This window comes from Paramisgurnus dabryanus, chromosome 1 (assembly GCF_030506205.2).
Source record: "Paramisgurnus dabryanus chromosome 1, PD_genome_1.1, whole genome shotgun sequence".
Classification (NCBI taxonomy): domain Eukaryota; kingdom Metazoa; phylum Chordata; class Actinopteri; order Cypriniformes; family Cobitidae; genus Paramisgurnus; species Paramisgurnus dabryanus.
In genome coordinates this window covers 53,962,969-53,987,140 of record NC_133337.1, presented here as the reverse complement: position 1 = coordinate 53,987,140, position 24,172 = coordinate 53,962,969, and the positions used below count along the sequence as shown (strand labels likewise).

General features: G+C 36.8%; 1 long non-coding RNA gene across 6 annotated transcripts; it reads right to left on the bottom strand.

Moving 5' to 3' along the window:
- Positions 1–513: 513 nt before the first annotated feature.
- LOC135720302 (uncharacterized) lies at positions 514–5,778 on the bottom strand. 6 transcript variants are annotated; one of them, XR_010521252.2, is made up of 9 exons: positions 5,528–5,778; positions 5,294–5,368; positions 5,050–5,212; positions 4,287–4,328; positions 3,505–3,733; positions 2,323–2,395; positions 1,866–2,220; positions 1,605–1,763; positions 514–1,028 (listed from the first exon to the last, which is right to left on the bottom strand). It is a non-coding gene; the product is annotated as an uncharacterized lncRNA (long non-coding RNA). The 6 variants fall into 6 exon arrangements; XR_010521253.2 differs by having other exon boundaries at positions 5,050–5,199; XR_010521249.2 differs by having other exon boundaries at positions 5,294–5,776.
- Positions 5,779–24,172: the final 18,394 nt, after the last annotated feature.

Sequence of the window (24,172 nt, the reverse complement as noted above, 5' to 3'; positions counted from 1 at the left end):
AACAATCCAACCCATATAACATCACAATATAACGCCATTTTGTCTCGTATGGATTAAACAAATAAAATGATATGACATTTAAAGTGTTGACATTCGTTTTTATGGCTAATTATAACATTGGTAATTATAACAAACTCACCAGGTCAAAATGAAAGCTCAAAAAGTGCTCAATCCACACAATCACGCTGTATCATTGCCCAGCTAGCAAAAATTGCGCGGGCCGAAAGCGGAACGATTAATGCTGGAACACTCGGCCGATCCTCGGCATGAATCTAGGTCCGATTGCTCTGCGAGCGCTCGGTTTTCACGCGCCCCGAGGACACGGCCGAGCACTCAGTTTTAACGCGGCCCGATTGCGGAACCCCGAGTGAGAGGACGTAAGCTCCCCTCCAATCCTGTTCCTTATTTGGGCTTGTTTAATTTATTGATTTTATTGATTGGTTAATACTAAAATTGCTAAGCAACCATTATGCAACATTAACTGAAAATAAAACACACAAGGAAGAACAAGAATTTCACGTTTAATGCATTTTTTATTCACTTGAACACACATTCTCTCTCTCTCGTACACACAAACAGGTTTCCATGTTTTGTGGGGACATTCCATAGACGTAATGCATTTTATACCATACAAACTGTATATTTTATTCCCCTTACCTACCCCATTCCCTAAACCCAACCATCACAGAAACCCTTCTCCTACTTCACATTTACAAGAAACATCATTTTGTTTGATTTATAAGCTTGTTTCCTCATGGGGACACAAGGTCACAAAAATACTGGTATTCCTATCTTTGTGGGGACACAACGTGATAATTACCAGGTGCACACACACACACACAATCAGTTCAAATAGGAATTTTCCAAAAATCAACATTTTTAAATTTAAAACATTTTAATTCATTGTCTGTCTATTGTCTGGATTTGGCCACCATCCCTGTCATATGCTAGCACCGACCACCTGGTGATGAGGAGCTCTATCTCCTTTTCTGTGTTATCTTTGGTCAGGGCATTCCGGCGGACTGCATCTGAAAAAAAAAACAAAGATAGAAGAGGTCAGCATGACCATGTGATGTTACTCATAAAACCACCAAAACTTATTTTGGATGCAGGGCTCTACGCTTACATTTCTTTTTAGTTTAGGAGCACATTCAAAAATTTAGGAGCTCATTCTGATCAATGACAAAATCACCTTCCCATTATAAGGAGATATTTGACTATAAAATTCATAAATTGAGTTAGAATAATAAGAGGCAATCAGGAAGAATAAGTTACCAATCAAATGAAATCAGTAGCAACACAATTCATCTTTGCACTGCAGAGGTGGCATATAACAGAAATGTGGGATTTAGTTATATTTACAGACTGTTTAATGAGGCTCAGAAGTAGCATTAATGCATTTCAATTTATGATAATGTTATGATGTTAATGTTTTAAATAGAGTTTGAGTATAGAAATACAATTATGATCAGTCTTGAAGAAAAAAAAATGACTAACTTTTAAGACTAGTCTTAAAGGTTTATGCAACCAGCCACTGATCGAGTCAGTCGCACTGTAGAGCCCTGGGATGTCACTACAGTGCCGTTTCCAGCACTGACACTCACCCAAAACCACACTTTTCAAAGTGAGCCCTTTGAATGCAGGCGTTCAGTTGACCCCACTTCAATTGATGAGTCTCACCACGAAGAGTTCATTGTTTTTTTCAGGACCCACCCCACGGTGTCTTTAAGAGTCTTGTCTCCGACCATTCCAGGAAAAACAGTCTGAAACAAAAAGACATGTACCTTATTAGTTATTTAAGGAATATAGCATGAGTGAAAATGAGGACTGACTTTTAGGAATGATCTGATTAAACCATAATTTACCTCACCAAATTCTTCTTCTCATCTGGATTATTTAATGTCTCCTACAAACATTGTAGCTCCTCAATAGTTGAAAGTGGCAGCCCAAAATGTGTTGGGTCTGGGATGAAGTCTGCAACTGCTGCTCTCTAATAAAATCGAGCTGGATGAGGATCTCCTTAGCAATAGGCTTTAAGCTCCTTGTTTCCTGTCTGCCATTACTGGACAAACTGATAAATCCAGGTGTGTCTGATTATTGTTGTTGTGACTACTAAGCTCAGGCACACCTGGATTAATCAGTTTGTCCAATAATGGCAGACAGGAAACAAGGAGCTGGCTGAAGTTCAGGAAGTAGTGCAGCTGGGCGTAAAGCCTATTGCTGTAGAACACAAGAAAAAGCAAGCATAGCAGATTACTAGCAAAACATTGTACGTAGATATGTCAGAGTAAACCGAGAGAGATCACTTTGTATAATTCCTACCTGTAGGCACAGCCTCCTGAGAAGACCTGTGTTGTGTGTCATATACTTGTGTGCCATGTAAGGGTGGGGTGTGCTAAAAGAAAAGAAAAATATGTTTTAATCTCATCACATATACCAAATAGGAATAGGCAAAAAAAAGTGAATTTTTTTTTTTAAATGTGGTCAATTCAATATCAATTTTCATCGTTTTTCTGTATTTATTTTCATTACATTATATCTGAAAAGCATTCCGGTTGAAGGAACTGTCAATGTCCCGATTGGGCCAGTGCTGCATGATCATAAAAGTTTACATTTTGCACGCATTTTTAAGCCTTGTCAATTTAAGCATTCAAGCGAAAGATAACTTGCATGCGCTATGTGAGAAGAGCACACACTGGAAGCGCTTACAGCTGCGCGACAGCGTGCAAATTACGAAATTAATTCTAGTTCTCTACTTGCAAATTCACACATTTTTTAAAAAAATGCCGGCCTTTGCGAGTAAACAGACGGTTATGAGAAGAAGTAGAAAAAGAATGCATTCATTGCCTATCATAATTTGATCCTTGCATTAGTCTTAAAGTGGTAGTAACCTTCACCTGTCTGTGTTTTTAAATGTTAATCAAACTACAAAAGAGGAAGTCACTCCCTGCTTTTCACTGAATAACGATTTGTAACTTTGTGCAGATTAAATAAAGGTTAATCCTAATTAGTGAAGATATGCCGTGTTATTTTACATTTGATTACTTTTTCAATTTCTGTATCTGAAAAATACTGTTAGACCTACCTGAAATGCACAGATTTCTTCATTTGTATCTTTGTTCTATTGTACTTATATTGCATTGCTTGCATTTAATTTTTATTAACAACTATTAACTTGTCTTTAATCTATGAAATTTATATTAGTATTTTTAGCTGTAGTATCAAAAATAGAATTGATAATTGTTAATTTTCACTGGTATTTAAAATATTGGGTGTCATAACCTTATTACAAGAATAAATGGGTAAAAACTACAAAAACTATTTCATTCATTTATTACTTTTTTTGTGGTGGGGCCAGTGAAAATGTAATCATTGAATCGAAAATCGCAATCCAATCAATTTGAGATCTAATGTATCTGAATCGATTTGAGACATCTGAAACAATACCCAGCCCTAATACCAAAGTGATTTTTTTCTCTCCATGGGCTATCTCGCCCTTCTTACTTGAAATCCAGTTTGGCCTGATGTCTGACTTCTGCCAGCTGCTGCATGGGTTGGGGTGTCTGTAGGTGTAGCACTCAGGCTGTTGGTAATGGAGATTGGAGACCACGATGGTGGACTAAGCGCTGTGATGTTCGCTGAAAGGGGAGAAGCCCGTGGACCTACAGAATTTCTACCTGTGGGCACAGCCCCCTCACAAGACCTGTTTTGTGTGCCATGTATGGGTGGTGTGCTAAAAGAAAAGTTGTTTTAATTAGGGCTGGGTATTGGCAAGGGCCTCCCGATACGATACGTGTCACGATACATGGGTCATGATAAGATACGTATCACAATACAATCAAAAATGTAAAAAATAGAGCTGAACACCTGCAGCTCTTTGAAAGATGCAGGTGTTTTTAAATTTTCTGCCATTTTCTCACTCCCTCTAACTTCTGAGACATTGGCCGAATGGCCGTATATGGCAGACAACTGGACAGTGACAACTATAGCAGCGGCGAGGAGGTCGTTTGACGCACACAGAGGGATTTGATGTTTTTTAAAATATCGACAGTAGAGATCGAAATATCGATACACTATCGATACAGCTAACTATCATGGTAGTTAGCTGTATCGATTTTTTTTGCACAGCCATAGTTTTAATCTCATCACACATATCAGTCATCAGTCAGATCATCGTCAACAAGCTTACTGTCGTTCTTAATACCTTGCAGCAAATTAGACAACGATTTAACTGCTTTGTGTCTCAGATTAGATTTAAAATAATGAATTTGATTAGCCATTCTTACCTAAGAGCAGTGTTTATATTAGAACAGCAAAAGCAAGATTACCTGAGGAAAAAAGAAAAAAAAGATTAGCATTGTACATAATGTCTTATTATACTAAACCATTACAATTTCCCTTTTTTAGTCCAAGCCCAACCCAATAACCATTATGACATTACCCAACTACCAGCATAACTGCACAGTGCATAAATTAGGGTCCATCAAGACATGTTTAAGTTTACACACAAATCTATAATTGTGACATTCCATACACTGGTATATATTAATCCGCGAATCACATGCGAGCCGAACCGTGGTTCGGATCAACTGCGATTTGTCACAGCACTACCAGCTAACATTTTGTTCCACTTAATTTTCTACCAAAGAACACTATGCTTGTAAATATTAATCACGTAAATTGCATTTAATAAAAATTGCGTCCCATTATTTAACATCCCAGCTAGTCAATGCTAGCTTCGTTCGCGCCATAAAAGTTGGAGCCACTTTCATATTATCCAAAATTTGCACTACTTTTCTCAGACATGATAAATAATTTGATGTTGTCCTAATTAATAATTCTTAAATGAATTATGAATTCTTTATGTTTGTTTCATCTGGAAAAAAAGTACATGAACATGTCAAAGGAACATGAACGAATCAATAATAACCAACATGTAATCAGCAACAGTTCGAAATAGAGTTAATATATGATGTGACGGGAACTCGATTGAAACTATGCTTAGCGTGAATGTTGATGCTTTTTAAGGAAACTGAACACAAGACTTACCTCAAGTTTAACGTATGGCGTAGGATCGAAAAGGGAATGGATGATTCAGTCAGACGTTGAGTTTTATCTCACCCGTTGTACAGACGTTACTCCAGTGATGAGCTGAGCGTGCTGACGCTTTCTGCAGTTACCGTTGAAATCGGCTTCATACTGGCAAAAGGGTCTGAGCCGAGCACCCAGTTTAAAACAACCGCCAACGTACGGGATTCATCTTAAAATGAATTTTTTATATTTATCAGCTTACCCCGAGGCCATCCAAGATGTATGTGATTTTGTTTCTTCAGTACAACACAAATGTAGAAACTCCAACCGTTTCAGTCTGTATGCATGTGAATAGTAACAAAATCTCAGACAGTAAAAACATGCACAGACAAATCCAAATTAAACCCTGCCGCTCGTGACGACACATTGATATCCTAAGAAACGAAACGATCGGTTTGTGCGAGAAGCCGAACAGTATTTATATAATTTTTTTTACCTCTAATACAGTACTATGCGTAGTCAAATGAGCCCGTGCACAGCACCTTCTTCTTTAGAGTTTTAATGGCGGGTTGCGAAGCAACTTCATAGGTGCATACCGCCACCTACGGTTTCGGGTGTCCCTGTATAGCCCTCAAGCCGTGCATCCGATACAGTAGATGGCAGTATGCAACTATGACGTTGCTTCGCAACCCGCCATTAAAACTCAAAAGAAGAAGAAGGCGCCGTATTAGAGGTATAAATTATATAATACAGTTCGGTTTCTCACAGAAACCGATCGTGTCTTAGGACATCAACGAGCAGCAGGGTTTAATTTGGATTTGTCTGACCATGTTTTGTTTTTTACTGTCTTTTGTTATGGACAGACTAAAACGGTTGGAGTTAAAAATCTACATTTGTGTTAAAGAAAGTCGCCTACATTGAATGGCATCCATTAAAACCATCCTTGATTTAACATAAGCCGAGTCATTTCCAAAAGTGGTCCAGATCATACAGCCAGAGCTGGGTTACCAGTTACGGTGAACATGAATCGGCCCAGTGCTTACAGCCAGAACAAAAATGAATGTGCCAGAGCGAGCTGCGGGGCACAATCGGCTCGGTTAACACACGCCGATGCCGAGTCTGAGCCGCAGCTGCCGCAGGGCAGCCGAGCTCGGGCCGATTATACATGCTAGCTGGGTGAAAGTGTGTTTTACAAATCAAAGTGCATTCTGATTTCTTCCGTTATATGAACTTAGGAGTCATATTTAATCAAATTAAACACTCTCGCGTTAGATCGAGTGTCTCTGTCGCTCTGCATCTCTTCTCTGAACTGAGACGCGATCCGAAAGCAAAAAAGGGGCGGAGCTTACAATTAAACACTCTGATTGGTTTACTCATTTCAGATTTATAGGCTCTGTTTACACGTACATGGTTATTTTTAAAAACTGAGAGATTTACCTTCGTTTGTGCCCCTTGTTTACACGCAAACGGAGAACTCGCCTCTGAAACCGATTGTTTCTAAGAACTCCGGCCAGAGTGGAGATCTTGAAAATCTTCGGTTGCACGGTTGCATGTAAAGTGAGACAAACGGATGTTTAAGCAGGCAACGTCACAGAGTATGCGCCAGAGCTCGCACCTACGTCAAAAGTGCGACCCATGTTTACATGTGACTGCTACTCTGAATGCTTCCAAGATCACATTTATGTTCGTGCAAACTCGTTTCGTGTGTTTGTATTTGCAAATACAGCTGCTCCATTATGTCGAGGAGCAGAGACGAGTGCTCTGAGGTCAGCAATTTTACGCGTGTTTGACTTCATGCGGCGCTGCAACGGATGATGTCAAAGTACCGCGAGAGCGATTCGAAATTAGACCTCTACGTATGATTCCTCAACTCGCTCTCGCGGTACTTTGACGTCATCGATCACCTGCTGCAACAACTCCTCCCTCCAACATGAAGAACCAGTTCACGTCACCACCAGCGCAGCCGGTGATTGGCTTACGCGGGCTTGAGCTTCTCTTGTCGGCATATATGTACGGGTACGTGTAAATAAACACTTTTCTGAAAACTGACATGTGTGCACGATGTTATTTTTGAAACCGGAGAGGTTGAAATGTCCGTTTATGAAAATAACCGCCCACGTGTAAACATAGCCATAATTCAGATTGAACTATTCACATGTATTTCCTCATTTATAAAATAAATGTAGATGTATGAATAGTCTCTATTATATTTAAGCACACTTTTAAAATAATAATATTTAATTATTTAACCTGGGTTACATTTAAGTAAAACTAAATTAGACAAAGTGCATTTTTAAAAAGTGTAATTAAGTATGTTAAGAAATATTGTGATGAAAGTGTACTTACTATAAGTTAAGCTTAATTAGACAGTAGTAAAAAGTGCATTTTTAAAAGTGCACTTAAGTGTGTTTATAAATATTATGTTGAAAGTGTACTTTCTTTAAGTTAAGCTTAATTAGACATTAATACAAAGTGCATTTTTAAAAGTGCACTTAAGTGTGTTTATAAATATTATGATGAAAGTGTACTTACTATAATTTAAAATTAATTAGATATTATTACAAAGTGCATTTTTAAAAAGTGTCCTTAAGTGTGTTAGTGAAATATTATGATGAAAGTGTACTTACTATAAGTTCAAATTAATTAGATATTATAACAAAGTGCATTTTTAAAAGTGCACTTAAGTGTGTTTATAAATATTATAATGAAAGTGTACTTACTATAAGTTCAAATTAATTAGATATTATTACAAAGTGCATTTTTAAAAGTGCACTTAAGTGTGTTTATAAATATTATGATGAAAGTGTACTTTCTTTAAGTTAAGCTTAATTAGACATTATTTAAAAGTGCATTTTTAAAAGTGCACTTAAGTGTGTTTATAAATAGTGTCATTAAAGTGTATTCCATTTAAGTACGCTTAAGTGGTCTTTAATTTATATTATATTATATTATCAGCAAGTGCACTTCTCAAAAAGTATACTTTTATTATTTTAAGCACACAAAAAGTATGCTTTCAATACACTTAAGTACGCTAATTTTTCACAAGGGAGTACTTAAGTACAGTAGTGAAGTAGTTCTACTTCGTTACTATACATCTCTGGCGCAATGTAACGTGTAAAAAAAACGTGGTCTTTTTCAAACAATTTACTTATCTCTATATCGCTGTTTTCACTGTCCTAAAAATGGGCTGATGTCTTTCTTGTTTTATGAAGTCCCTCTGTCAGAAATACGTAATGAGTTCTAATTGTGTAGTTTGTTTAGTGTGTTGTGATTCAACAGCAGCTTAGCTTAGCTGAGCCGTTTGAGCCAAAGCTGGTGACTGACGTATTCCTGTGGGCGGAGTTTAGTCAAAAACTCTTATATTGACGTCATTCAACCAGGAAGTAGAGGGCTGTAGTCCAAACCGGCCTTTCGCTGCTTTGAAAGGGGAATTCTGTTAAATAAAATATATCACCTGGCAGTGAACTTTGAGCTTTATCATTTTGCAGGTATTATTTATGCTCTAACAGCAACATTACACTAACTAAAGTTTGAAAGATCAGGAAGAATGTGACCTTTAAACTTTGGAACACACTAAAATGCTAACACTTTGCATGAACTTGCATTTCCTGCCGCATTCGTATTGTGTATGAATGGAGGTCAATGTAACAAAAAAAATAGTGTGTACGCGGCATTATAGACACTAGAGAAACAGAGAAAGATGGAGAGCTCTTTATTTATAACAGTAAGCTGGGCTGGTGTGGCTGTTTATATTGGGGGACTTACAGCAGTGTAGAGTGCAACTGTAATCTGGCCCTCTCTCTAAACAGACTGTCATAGTAATGGCTCAGAAAACAAATGATCAGCTCACACCAAAAATCTTTACACACATACAATCTCTGGAAGTTCTTTTACCAGAGGCCACCTTCAAGAGAGGTGGAGGAGAGCTTCCTGCATCCCGTCCCGAATCTTCGAAGAGAGCGTGTGTGCGTGCTATGCATTTGTGCGAGAATTAGTGTTTGTGTGTGCCACTGGGAGCTCAGTCGGACACTAGAGAGACATAGATTCAGCATCTCCATGGCGATAAGGAAGTCAACAGGAAGAAGACATCCCAGAACCCCATCTAGTAGCCAGACTTACAGACTCCCCCTAAACTCCACACACACAAACAGGCATCTCCCCATCCACTCAATACACATTTAGCGTAAACACACACGCACACGGCCCATCCCTCTCTGCCTCCTTAGATGACAGAGGCACTATTCATGTTGCATTAAAAAAAGAGGAGAAAAATAACACTGAGAAAGAGGAGAAAAACAACATTGGCTATATCCGATGGCTCGATAAGTGAGATGAAGAGAGGCCGGCGTTTCAAATGCGAGGACCATAGGTCATCCTGACTAAGTCAGGATGCTAATTTTTCTCATAGAGAGCTCTACTGTTTAATTTCACATACAGCTGTACAACAGGCCGTTCTCTCTGCTTATAAGTTATCATCATCCTTGTCTGCTAAAGATAAACTAGTGTTTGTAATCTTTGGTTCAACTTTTAGAAATTGTCTTTGGCAGATGCGGTGCATTCAAGCCATACATTTATCAATGTTTACAGATGCTTTTATCCAAAGTGAATTGAGCCCAGAGAATAGTCTGTTTTTCTACGTGAACGCGAACATGTGTACTCTTCTGGTGACAAAAACTGTGTCACGCTAGTGATGTTACGTTCGTAAACAAATCGTTCTTTTTGAACTAATCTTTAAAGGTGCAAAAGAGGATGTTTTTCGCCAACTGAGAATCCAAAAACGTTTTTTTAAATGAGCGCATGCGTAAGAACAGCCTCCCTCCTTCACAGCTCATTTCTAGGTAACGCCTTCCAAAACTCGTGCACGAATATTTGAACACGAGTGTTTGTTTACCACCGGCATATGCTGTGTTGCGTCAGTGGATTTATTATGTGAAATGATGATAATAAACACATAAGACGTTAAAACGTTAGATTAGTCGACGTTACTCCCATTTCAACTAGCATGTAGCAGACTGGTCACTGCCTTACAACTACAGTAGAAGAACAACGTCAATATACCTGAATAACAGTACAACAGTAATTATTCCCCAAAGTAAGAATAATCACTGTTACCTGTCGGGAAGAATTTTGCGAACTGCGCGTCTGTCTTGAGTCTTGACACCTCTCTGTTCCTTCATTGCTCTCCAGCGTTGAAATGTTTCTCCAATAACAACTCTGGTTACATTATGTTCTTCTGACAATTTTTCTCCTATTCCCAGTGGCTTTTAAAAAGTCTTTCTTTTGCGTCCTCCTTCGGGTTTTTTCTCTTCCATGGTGCAAATTCAAGGAGGAAAGCAGGATCGACAATGAAAACAAACCGAAACTTAAGACAGAGTTTCATGCGCTATGCGCATGCGTCGCCTGTGTAAAGTTACTGGAGTGCGCACGTCTCTCACAAGGATCGTAATGGCAGTGATTGACAAGCCAGAGGGCCAATCACTGATGCGATGACCGCATGAGCAATTGGCTGATGTTTTTAAGGCCCTATCTTGTGCACAGATGACGTATATTAATATTATTACTTTCAGTGCACCTAATAAATAGTCTTTTATCATTTAGTAAAGACAGTTTCAAGTAATATTGCAAAAATGTATCAAACAAACATCCTCTTTTGCACCTTTAAGGTGAATGAATCGTTCTCGTTCACATAATCAATTGACCAGAGGTGGAAAAAGTAATAAAATATTGTACTCAAGTAAAAGTAAAGTTACTTTAATAATATTTTACTTAAGTAAAAGTAAAGTTACTGGTCTAAAAATCTACTCAAGTAAAAGTAAAAAGTAAGTCATTTTAACTTTACTCAGAGTAAAAGTTACTTTTTTTACCACTGGGAGAGGTGGAGGATTCTAGTATAATTCAAAAACGACATACATGGGGATATAAATCTCAAACTAGTTGTTTTTAATTGTAGGAACATCTTTACAATTAAAGTGCAATAACAAAAATAAAAAGCTTTTTTAAACTAAGAAACATTTATTGAATTGTTTAATGATTTTTACATGTGAGTTATGCACTTTTGAAGGTGGTCAGCAGCTAGTAAATAAAATCACTATAGTAAGGTTGTAATTGATGTATTGCTGGAAACATACTTTATTTTATTAAACTATATATAGTTTAAATCAGCATATAATGAAATGAATGCCATGGCTATATATTTTTGACACGTTTATTATCTTCTAGCTTCCCTGACCTGGGTACCTGATGTCAGACCTTTATTCTTCTTCCACTCTCTCTCTCTCTTCTCTCTCTCTCTCTCTTCTCTCTCTCTTTCTGCAATGTCTAATGACCTGCGCATTCTCGAGGACTTTCTGAAGTTGTGTTTGACTTGACGCGAAGCTGCTAGACCTCGGAAGATAATGTGCATGGTATTAAAAACGCGTCGTGCAAATGAGCGATAAAAACACGCTCGGCAATTTCGTACTCAAGGGCATGAATCCTACCTTTCATAGGAATGAAACACTCGCTTCGCGTCAGTGGATAGTGGTCGCTTAAATATGACCATGGGTTTCTTTCATAAGATTTGAACTGAGGCGGGTCTGCATTAGCGCGCCTGTCTCGTCCGTCTCCATGGTTCTTTTTGCGCGTCCCCGCCCATCAATCATTCGTTGCGCGTCTTTTCACCTTGCTTTTTTAAATATTTTTTTACTCAGTAACGGAAATGATTTAAAATGTAGCGAAGTACAATACTTTAAACAAAACATACTTAAAAGTAAAAGTACAGATTTTAAAAACTACTCAAAAAAGTAAAAGTACACAAAAAAACTACTCAATTACAGTAACGTGAGTAAATGTAATTCGTTACTTTCCACCTCTGCAATTGACTCATATTTCTCGTTCACTGAAATTCCTCAGGTAGGCTACTGTGCACATAAGCATGTTTATATATGAAGAGTTAGGTTCCAAAATGCGATAAATGCGTAATCAACAAACAAACAAAAACAAAATAATACTTGAATGGCATTGATAAACCTGTGGTGGTTTTCTATGATGAAATAATTTATGCGGGAGGCACTCAGGAGACAGAAAAATGTCGGCTGTTGCTTGTTCTCACACGACAGCATCAATGCTAACCCCAGGGGATCTTATGAAAAATGTTCCATTATTTTACTCGAAGTCAACGAAAATCGAGCAGTACCAAAACATTTTACAGCTGATCGCTGTGAAAAAAGTTCAGCAACAACGTCCCTAAGATGACAGAAGCAATGTGTTATTAATATGACAAAGTAAGTGTTTTGGTTAATGCCATTAATGTTTATTTTAAATAAGTGTATACCACTAGTCAATTAAATGAATATAACATGGCAAAGGTGAATGCACATTTATATATTGATTTAATAAATTTTTAGCATTTTGAAAGAAAACTTGGATGGATTTATTGCATTTTGTGGAAAAAAGTATTCGTTTTTATTAGGGCCGGGACTCGATTAAAAAAATTAATCTAATTAATTAGAGGCTTTGTAATTAATTAATCTAAATTAATCGCATTTTAATCTCATATAAATATTTGACCTGAGAACATTAAGAAGTATTTTTACATGGATTTTTATGAATAATGACTGAATACATAAGCTTAACAAAATATTGTTTATTTTTGTTCAACCAAGTCGTTGTACCCGGAGTGGGGCTAATGTCCACGCTAGCTGCTGTATGTTTTGCATTGAGATGATACTTGAGGCTCGATGTGCTGCGGTGATATGTGAATTCCTTGTTGCATATCTTACACACAACCATGCTCTTATCGACGCTTACCAGTGATGCGCGGGTCAATGTATAAACAACCCGCCCGCAACTCGGACCGAAAAGAAAAAAAATATATATATTATACCCGACCCGCTTCCTGGCCCGCATTTCTTAAAGTAGTCATTTGTTTAATAATTGCAGGGTTCGGGACTTCTCAGGTTTTGACTGTCTGTGTTCTGGTACCTATGTGCGCGGATGCCCCACCTCGCGTATAAAAACAACAAAACATAATATACTATATAGCCTATATTAAAATTAAAATATATAAAAATGTGCATAATATATTTTTTAAGTTGGTTGCACATCGTTTATAAGTTTCTTAAGTGGGATTCGGATGTGAAAAGCGCTGCATAATGTACGCGCCTTTAGTGTTACCATTGAAACTTAACTAAATAAAAAAAATAAGAGGTGATATATAGCTTTAGCCTACATAAATGCTTATTGCTTTAATGTTGCGAGTTACTCTTCAGCTTTTCTTGCTGTTATGTTTATAATAGTTCATTGTTCAGAGTTCATATTGATGATCTTATAGTCAATTTAAAAATGTTCTTACAAACTGACTCTATTCGTTTAACTTTTTTCCTTTACCTGCTGTCGCTGTTCTCTGTGCGTGTCCTCCGTCAAAGTAGCCTATTAAAATTAATATGAAGTTGATTTTTAAAAGTCTTAAGCACACCGCAAATCAAACGTGCTGCTACATTATGCTCTTGCGCGTGTAAATTTAACTTCTGGGCACTGCCAGGCTGATTTTTTGAAAAGTAAGTGATATAGGCTACTCACTGCATGTTTTGGCATTCGGTAGCATATGCATCAATGAGATGCACGGTGTTGCTTTTAATGTTCTTTTTAATTTATATTCACAAAACCTAACAACAAAACATTGTTTATAATTACGAGACAAATTATTTGAAACGAAATTCGTTTTAAAGTAGCAAACAAAACTTAAATTAAACTCGTAATAAACTAATTAAATTGAAACAAAACAACATTACAACAATATTTAAACCCAACAATACTCAAACATTAACATATAACAGACATTAGGATACATGTTAAAATAATCTGTAGTTTGTTGGTAGATGTTTATTGGGCAAAACCTCCGTTGCAAACCTCCATTTACCAGAATAAATCATTTTTACTTTGAAATTGATGCGTTGTCACGTTAAAATCAGCTGTTCGTTTAGGTTCCGTCTACTTTAATTTACACTGCATCACAACCCCGGAGTTCTCGAACTAAAACAGGGTCTGCAGCATTTACGAATGACTCTATTAATAAGTGCGATTAAAATGCGTTAAAATGTTTAACGCGTTATTTTTTGTGTAATTAATTAATCTTAATTAACGCGTTAAAGTCCCGGCCCTAGTTTTTATAATAAATCTTTAAAAATCAGATTTTAATTTTTTGTGTTTTTATAACCTAAAGATGCTATGTGAAAGTTTGAAACAGAAAATAGTGGTTTTCATCTCGTCACTTTCTTGGTATAGAAAACAAATTTTTACCGAAATTTGTCAAAATGGCATTTATTGCGTTTTGGAACCAAACGTGCACCTGTATTTAACATACAGAACATAACTTTACCAACCAATTAAAATGTTTATTATGCATGAAAACCTTATGTTTTGGTCATAGGAAAAACATTTTATTTATTATTTTATTAATTTAACGAGTAGATTACACATTTGAATTTTGTCAAATCCGTTTTTTTGTAACAAGTTAATAGTAATACAGTACAATCGTTGACTTTAGACGTAACACATAAGACACTCTTTTTCGTTCCTGCCGACTAATATATGTAATTTGAAGAAATGGTTACTGAATGAATCAGTGAACGAATCTGAACAAATAATTTTGATGAACGAACTGAAAATGAATCTTGCAAGAATAAACATTTCCATCACTACGTCAAGCACACTGTTTCGCAAACCCTCGCGTACACTTAAAAACTGGACCATATTTTAGCCTTTGCAGTGCATTCAAGGTAAACACTTTTTATCAGTATAAGCCCACCAAGCGGCTGGTGTATGTTTTCAACTGTTTCCAAAGGAAAAACGTCAGCACTCAACGTTTTTTGAGCACCGATATTTAAAAAAAATTCAACTTGGGGTGAAACATTTAGCCCGTCAATGTCACAACTCATCCATCCAATCATTGTGGAGGAGCTGAAAAAAAGGGCGCCTACAGTCAGCATCCGCCTGGCATTTTCAGCCGCGTTTCAACGCTTTGGTGTACATGCCCCTAAAGTATGTTCTTTGGTACTGAATTCATAATGTTGCTTTCTGCTAACGCAATGCTTTTTTCAATTGAGCTACAGGAACTGTTTGTCTATGTCAGGGGTCTTCAATTAAAATAGCTTGAGGTCCAATAAATGAACCCTCCTTACCAGCTGAGGTCCGGACAATTATGTACTGCAAGTAAAAACATAAATTGACGGCCCCATGAGGGTCGCTCATAGTGGGCTTTTAGTTCATTTATTTTTTGCACCCTTTCCTCGTACTGCTGAGGGTACGTTTCTTCAAAGTGTCTACATTTAGTTTGGTAATGGCGTTTAATGTTCCCACTTATGACAACCGCAACAGACTCTGAGCAACTTTGAATTTGAATTAATGTGCTGAAATTGTAATGATGTTAAAATTAAATTAATTTGAAATATCCTTATTTCATTGATGATTTGTGGGAGATTATCCCACAGCTTTTCTGTGTTTAAAGTTGTCGTCGCATAAGTAAACATATCCATCTCCTTTCTCATGCTTCTGTGAAAAACAGAAGCCTCTTGGACAATAGATGATAAACAGAGGCTACGCTTGTGTGTGTTTGCGTTGCGTCTTTTCACATCAGTCTTCCACAGGCATTTTTCTGTCTGTGGGTGTCGGCCCGCATGCATCCGTTTTACATTTGGTCATTAGCCATTAACAACACTGTGTGTGTCAGTGCGAGCAAACAGACCTGGAAAGATTGGACAGTTTAGAGTGAGATGGAGAGCTCTGCCATCATCTGCCTCAAACACATACACACACACTGTGGCAAATATAGGAGAAAAAAAGCGAAAGGTCAGAAGTCACTTGGGTAGTAAATCTATGTCTCCTGCTCTGTGCCAAACTTGACCTTTTTCACTGTGCACTGGTTTATTTTCTCCGTTGGTCCTGTTAGTCTGGCATGTTTAGTTTTTTACTGAGCTATAACATTTTTTACTTTTTATTTACATTAACATTTATGCATTTGACAGACGCTTTTATCCAAAGTGACTTATGATGCATTACAAGGTACAAAACCCAGAGTCGAGTCAAAATCCCATCCGTTGGGCTAAATGAACACAGAAAATTGTATATTTGTCGAACAATGGGTTAAAACAACCAAACATTTTCGGTTGAAAAACCTCAGCATAGGTTAAATTACAACCCAACCCATGACCTTTTGCTCAGCTAGCGCAATGCACTAGAGCTATACAGAAGAGCATCATGCTAAGCTGTGTAAATCTTATGAACTACTGTTCATTTTTATATGTGGACATAATAAGAAGGTCATGTTTAGATAATAATAAACAAGGGTCAGTGTGTTAAAGCAACATACAGTAAATCTGAGTTTTTGGTTTTTTATTTCTGTAGCCCACTGTGAAATCTCATTAGGTCAAAATCCCACTTCTCTCAGCTGTGTATTAAACATATAATATTTTCCTATTGGCTGTAGATTGTGTAACATGGGCATCAGGTTCAAATTCAGTGTAGACAGGCAAACTGCTTGTGGCTGAAATCTTTGGTATAGGCATGAATAAATAGTCACTATGTTTAGGCCTGTGGGTGGGCTGGTGGGATTAGCCCAGAGGACACAGAGACACAATGGTTGCCTGGCTGGTCTCTGCATGTACACGCTGTCTGACAGGCATGAAAAAGCCACCACCTTACTGAGAGGTCAAAGGTCATTAAGCATCAGAATGCTCATTTAATGACGCAACCCTAAAGAAACTTCAAAGTTTGCTTTAGTTCTTGGCAGGTTGTTCCAGATTTTATTCCAAAATCATGTTAGAAATTATTTAATCCTTTCATTTAAAGTTTAATTTAAATGTTTAAATGAGCAAAAAAATATGTCATTCACGGTCCATGCCAGATTTTTTTTAAACCCTGTGTACATTGTATGCTTAGGTTGCTCATGCTCCTGCAGGAGAATAGTATGTAGCCCAGGAGATGCACTGCATTTCCTTACAATGCGCATGCGTCGAATGTCTGTTTACACGAGAACACTCGCGGGTGAAAACGTAAAAATATTTTATCGGATGTGCCTTTCGTTTACACGGCGACTGAGTTTGTGGGGCTTTAAAACGCAAAAAAGTGAAACCACCCTCCAGAGTGGAAGTCTTAAAAACGATCTACCGCAGCGTTCCTGTCTAAAGGGTAAAAATGCAAAAGTCTGCTCACGGTGGCTCTTGTCGCGTACGCGTTACATCACAGACATGCCCCAGTTCAGGAAAATAACAACATTTCAGATTAATTCCATACGTCAGACCTTCAAGTTGCCATAGCAGCTCTGATAAATATGCGTCTTTCCAGCAGTTGGACGAAATATTCACAGGTAGTATTACTGATCAGAGAAGGCGCATTAATTACCTTCATCAAATTGTTGATGCGCCATTCGTCGGAGGCAACCCAGACGGCTTTGGCTTTTGCGTCACCATATGCACACAGATTTCCCCCTCAAAATGCTCGTATAAACGTGGAATAAAACGTGATAACGCAACGTCACTTTTGGGTTTTCTTTTCAGATTGTTTCCGTGTAAACGTAGCCTGAAAAGACTGAAGCAAAAAACTAATTTAATTCATTTTAAACTCCATGCATGTTTTGATCATCGTTCTGAACTTGATTTCTAACAAAATTTCTTTACAAAAATGCAATTATTTCAGCTTTTTGCTCAAAATTTTGTATTTTTGAAGAAACCTACCCATATTTAAGAGGTTATAAAAAGAGAACAAATGAAGATAAGATGAAACTTTTTTCCTGTTTTGTTTGTTTGTTTGTTTGAAAGCAGAGTGTCTGTTCTTTCATTTGATATATTTGTATAGTTATATATTTATAGAAGAAAATTTTCCTGGAAGGCATTTTGTAAAACTTTTGTGAAAATCATAAAAAAATGCTGGTGGGCAACTTAAAAAAAAAACTTGGGGGGGAATGAGTTAAAGTCCTTTAATGTCAGCCAGTCGATCACCAATTGGTAGAACATTGCGTTAGCACCACAAAAGTCACGAGTTTGATCCGCAGGGACACCACACATACTGATGTATAATGCACTGTAAGTTGGTTTGAATAAAAGCGTCTGCCAAATGCATACATGTAATGTAAATGGTGGATTAATTACGTAATTTAGGAATAGTAACCAAAAACCATGTTGTGCCAAAATGACGTCACTCACTCATGACTAATATGAAAGGCGGTCTGCATAATGCTTCAGTTGTTTGTTTAGTTCCAGTTGGCATGGAGGTTTGAGTCCGGCCTGCAACATATCCGGATCTCCCACCTCCCCCTCTTATTTCCTGTCCCTTCTGTCAGTATAAAAAGCACATTAATATATAAAGTCAAATGCCAACCTTGATGTTTATACTCAGTTTATGGATACATAAATATTTAGAAGAATAATGAGTCTTAAAAGGTTTGTTTGTGTATGTATGAGACCCAGCTTTTTTCAAAGGTCTGTGCTCTGTATTGATCTCTGTTGCCACAGTCTTCACGACTCCATTTGTAATCCCGCCTTGATTCACATCTACAGTAGATCTCATCATATGAGTTTTCTCGATCCGGGATGTTTGTAGGGCTACTGTGAGAAACACATGATGAAGGAGGGTAAACGGACCTCTGGCCGGCGCCTTAGAACTCAATACCTCAGGAATCCACAGGTAGCGTTTTAGTCCGGCCTTTATCCGTCTTCAGAACCCGCTGCACAGACAACATTAAAATACCGCAGTTATTAAACATCAAACTTTAGCTCTCAGCCCGTCACAGAATGGGGACCTTTGTACCTCTGTGTGTATGTATCTGTAAGCATTTGTGTGCCAGTGAGAAGAGAGAGAGAGAGAGAGAGAGAGAGAGAGAGAGAGAGAGAGAGAGAGAGAGAGAGAGAGAGAGAGAGAGAGAGAGATTCCTGTTAGCTTAGAGGGCTAGATGAATGTCTGTTTAGAGTATCTCATTTCTCTCAGGATTTTGCGGTTGGTTTTTATGTCAGTGGATGGATTGAAGTTTTGTAATGTCTCGTAAGCTTAAGTCAATACATGTGGAGGAAACCCAGTTCACTGTTAGCTTGTGTTTGTAAAGACCACCATGGCACGAATCTGCTCCCTGTCAAGCTGCAGGGATGGAAAAAAGCAACATTTGGAGCTCATGAACACAGGAAATTTCTAACATGAAACTTTTACATTTTAAAATTAACAGCTATGAAAAATCTACAGAATCCAATAATAAGCCTTTAATTTTTGGATCATGTACTGACAGTTTAAAGTGAAGAAACCCACAAATTCTCATGAGCTTAAAGATTATGACCGAAATAAAAAAATCTCACTAATTTTTACAGCAGTGTAACTTATCCCAATTTTGTGATATCATGTTGCTTTACCCTTACTGTGTTTGTTTATTGTTTTGTATTACCTCTCTAGACACGGTGCACATGGTACAAGGTGGTTATATGTAGCCTACTGCATTTTTGTGGGTTTTGGGAGGTTGGCTGCCAAATCATAGATCCTAACAACCAAATAAAAAGTTCACATCTTGGGTGAAAAGCTTTGAAGTCACAAATAAATGAAAATGTTTTTCTAAAAACAGTTCTAGTTTACAAAGTAAGCATAACGTTTTAAACAATGAAGCTGGTTGAGATTCTTGTATGATGCTATGAGGAAAATCATCTTCAGTTTCTTATTTGAAGAGTTTTTGAATTTCTGTTGTGATTGACTGCATAAGGAAGTCTAAATACGCTTAGCTTGTTTCCTGTTGCAGCAACTGTGTTTTATTTCACTGGAGTTTGCTTTAATGAGAAATACAGGTCTTTTGGATTTTAAGCATACATAAAATAGTTTAAAATCATCAAAATGTCATTACTGGGCACATACCCGATTCAATGCACTTAACACACACACCTTATGGTTTCCTCTTTAATGCTGTCACTTAACATCCCTTCCATAAATGTTTTGCCTTTTATGCATGCAAACCTTTTTTCACTTTTACATGATAAATTGTGTGTTGAAAAAATGGGCGGAGGTGGAATAAAGGGCAAACAACTTCTGGCCATGCACAGACATCAATCCAAACATGAACATTGCCAGGAAAGATGGCATTTGCCAAGCTGAGAGGGGTGAAATTACCCAGAGTGTGTCATAGCCTGAGTCACTGTGTTGCTGACCCATAGCAAGAACAAAATCAACAAGCTAACAAAGCCAACTAAGTCACCATATAAACCCTTACATATTTCCCACTAAAGTAATTCATACAAGAGAATGAACACACTGGGTTTTACGAAAAAACTGATTCTGTATGTCCTGTATAATTTAAGACAGATTAAGCTTAAAAAGCAGATACGAATTCAAATTCAGTATAAGAGGAACAGGACAGCTGATTTAAATGTAATTTCTTTAAGGCGATAAACATAAATTTGCTGAAACATTTCATTAGACAGGCGTGAAAATGCTTTTGTGCACAGGCGCATGTTTTTAGACACAGTGACCGCAGGGTACAGTATACTCTCTGTATTGAGAGAAAAATGGTATGAATTATGAAAAGTAATAACTATCTTCTGTTTGTGCAGTCTGGAGATGGGAAGATTAGAGGCCAATGTGTCTTTGCTTAGCTGTGTTTGTAAAGAATGGCCCTTTGTACACAGTAGCACACACTAACATTAGTGGTGCCACCCCAGAGGCTGTCTGTCTGGGTCCTTTAGATGGACGAGAGAGGTGCTCTCTCTCTCTCTCTCTCTCTCTCTCTCTCTCTCTCTCTCTTCTCTCTCTCTCTCTCTCTCTCTCTCTCTCTCTCTCTCTCTCTCTCTCTCTCTCTCTCTCTCTCTCTCTCTCTCTCTCTCTCTTTCTGTGTATGTGTTTCTTTTTAAATAAATTAGTTAAGAAAGTCATACAGCCAAAAATATTTATCATATCTTAAGAAGGTGCATTGATATTATATTATTCTATAAATTAATTTATGCTTTTCTCCTCTTTAGGTTTGATAAATATTTTGGGGATGATATTTTTTAAATGGAAATAACCACGTGGACAGTTACCAACTACAGGTTTATTACTCATATTTTATTTTGTCCTGTTTTTCTGTATTTAATTGTTCTAGATTTGTGGAAAAATGTGAACATCTAATTTAATTAAAAAATAAATGTGGTATTGAACGGTAATATACTGCCCCCTTCTGGATTTTGAGATAACCAGGTTACCATGTTAAATCACCTTTTTTATTAAGACTAGAGATTTAGTTAAACAATAAAATAAAATAAAATAAAATAAAATAAAATAAAATAAAATAAAATAAAATAAAATAAAATAATGGCTACTAAATAAATTGATAATATGTTAGCATTTGTATTTCATTTATAATTTATGAATATTTTGCTACTAAAATGCAAAGAAACAGCTGTTTTAAGTGTGTATACCAACGTTAGCAAACAGTCTTTTTTAGATTGCACTTTTAATGGTAAATCAGAGGGTTAATTTATATTTTTTTTATTTCACATAACAAGCAAGATCTCCATATGTGTTCTTTAATAGCAGTTCTGACCTATCAACCCACGTGAAAATACTGTAATATAGTCTAGCCTTTAGTAAACTCATTTAGCCTATACGTTGATATAGGCTAAATGAAACTTAAATGTTTTGTGAAACTTAAATATTAAATAAATATTCAAGTATACTGCAGTATTTACTACAGTTTGTCAATTCATAAGTCTCAGAATTTTGTAGACCTGTATAATAAAGTGAAGTAATTTCTTTAAAATGCTACTACACTATACTCCAGTTTACTACTATTGTTACAGTATTTTGTCATGTGGGCAAATTAACAAAAAATATGTAATATTTATTTATCATTTTAAAGCAACACCAAAGAGTTTTTTTTTACCTTAAAATAACGTTTCCAAAAAAGTTTCAGTCATTCATCCACTCGAAACAGGGCGGCACTTTCACATTCGCTTTGCAGCCCGTCGGGTCGCGGTCCTGTAATTAGAGGGAAAACTACAAAAACTTGCTTTACGGCAGACTTACAATCCAATCAGAGCCAGCTTTGCTGCAGTAAGCTAAATTATTTACGACAGTGGTAATGGACAATTCCGCTTCCAATCTGTAGGGGGAGCAAAGAGTAAAAACTCTAGTGTTGCTTTAATTGCGATCATCAAGATCAAGCTTACTCAATGTGAGTCTTCTTGGAACGAAAAATCTGTAACAAGATGGCGCTATAGATACTAAATAAATGTATATTACCTGTAACGTTATATGGCCCCGTCTGCAAAAACCCAGCTAAAGAGACTAAAGAGAAATCAGTGAGAGAAATCAAACGTTGATATCTCCTAATCTTATAGTTAAATTATGTCAGAATATTATAGACCTACACTTTTCCAACAGCACCGTTTCTACAGCATCTGTTTGTCCAAACTTGTTAGCCCTCTGTGGAAATCCCCTCATTTTCCCGCCTACTTGGACTCCCCTGTTTGCTGACACATTTTACTTCTGTTTATTGGTTTGTTAAAGGGATATATTAGTAAGTATGGGTTGTAAGAACCTTTAATATGTTAAAAAATAGTATATATACATTTCAAATAACCTAGCTGGTTTTGGGTCGTCCCCACTATCAAAAATGTGCATAATTCTAGTAATTTGATAATGTCAACAGGTTAATAAGATGGGTAGATTAACACAATATCATTATGGTATGAGATATCATCTATTGTAAGGTGACCAGACGTCCCCGTTTTCCGGGGACAGTCCCGTTTTTTTGGTGTTCTGTCCCCGACTGGAGCTGTCCCCGGAAATGTCCCCGTTTTACAGCACGTCCAAAACAACCAGCAAATAAACTAAAAAACCCGATCAACATGTTTTCTTTGTACTACCAGACCGGAGCAATCATGTAATGATTATTTTCACCAGTAGAGGGAAACGCGACCGCGAGCTACACTGATTTTTTGTTGCACGCCACTGATTTAGCGAAGAAGAATTTACTACGAGACACACAAGAAAGCGTCATCAAGTTATCATCAATCAAGAAATGAAAACAGTCAAAGTTATCGGGTGTTAAAGCGTAACTAAACCCCTGGTCAGAGCCTGACTCCACCCACTGCAATATTTGAAAAATGCAAGAAAAGTGGGCAGATCCCAACGGAGATAGAGGGGACGAACTAAGTGTGTGGTGAGATCGTAACAAGGGCGTGGTGTGGTGAGCTTGAACCTGCTTACATCACGAGTCATTTCTTGGACCCAACATCCAATAGGAAAATTCAACTGCAGTAGCCACCGTTCAACCTCAAGAGGGCAGCACTCAGACGTTTTTACACCATATATTGTAGTATTAAAACACTTTATATCCAAATGTCAAAAAACTTACTAAAATCAATGAACAGCACTAATAAAGCATCATTCTTACAGATCATTAACTAAAAAAAGTTGGTTTGGGGTTTAGTTACTCTTTAAGGTACTAACTACTCATGTTTACATTTTGTATTATTTCTTCTGTTTTTAACATTAACAATGCTATGTAATCAGCTGAAGTAATTTCATGTCATTTCATATATGGGCACTAAATATATAAGGGAAAAAATAGATTAAGGCTACAGAAATTGTTCAATTAATTAAATTAGAAACACTCAAAAAATTACTTTCTTACTAAGTATTTTTCTCTTGTTTTTAGTACAAATATTCAAAAATTCTTAAAACAGGATTCATTTCCTTGATAAGCAAAATGCACTAAGAAAATAAGTAGGTTTTAGACCAAAATTCGCAGAGTCCATTTAATTCGCAAAAATAAGCAAAAAAATTATACCCCGGCAGATTTTTTGCTTGTTTTAAGCACAAATTAACTTCAGTTTAATATTTTTTGCCTTAAAACTAGATTTTTTTTCTTAGAGGATTTTGCTTATGAAGAAAATGCATCTTGATTTAAGATTTTTTTGGATATTTGTACTGAAAACAAGACAGAAATACTAAGTAAGAAAGTCATTTTTGCAAGAAAAATGTTTTGTCCCCATTTTTTTTTATAGATAATAACAACAAATGAGATTTTAATGATATTTTGACCATTGAACTAGTAAATGTCCCCGGTTTTCATTTAAAAAATCTGGTCACCTTAATCTATTGAAACAACTATACCAGTGTGTTTGTGGTATGTGTGGGTTACAAATGATTTCAACAA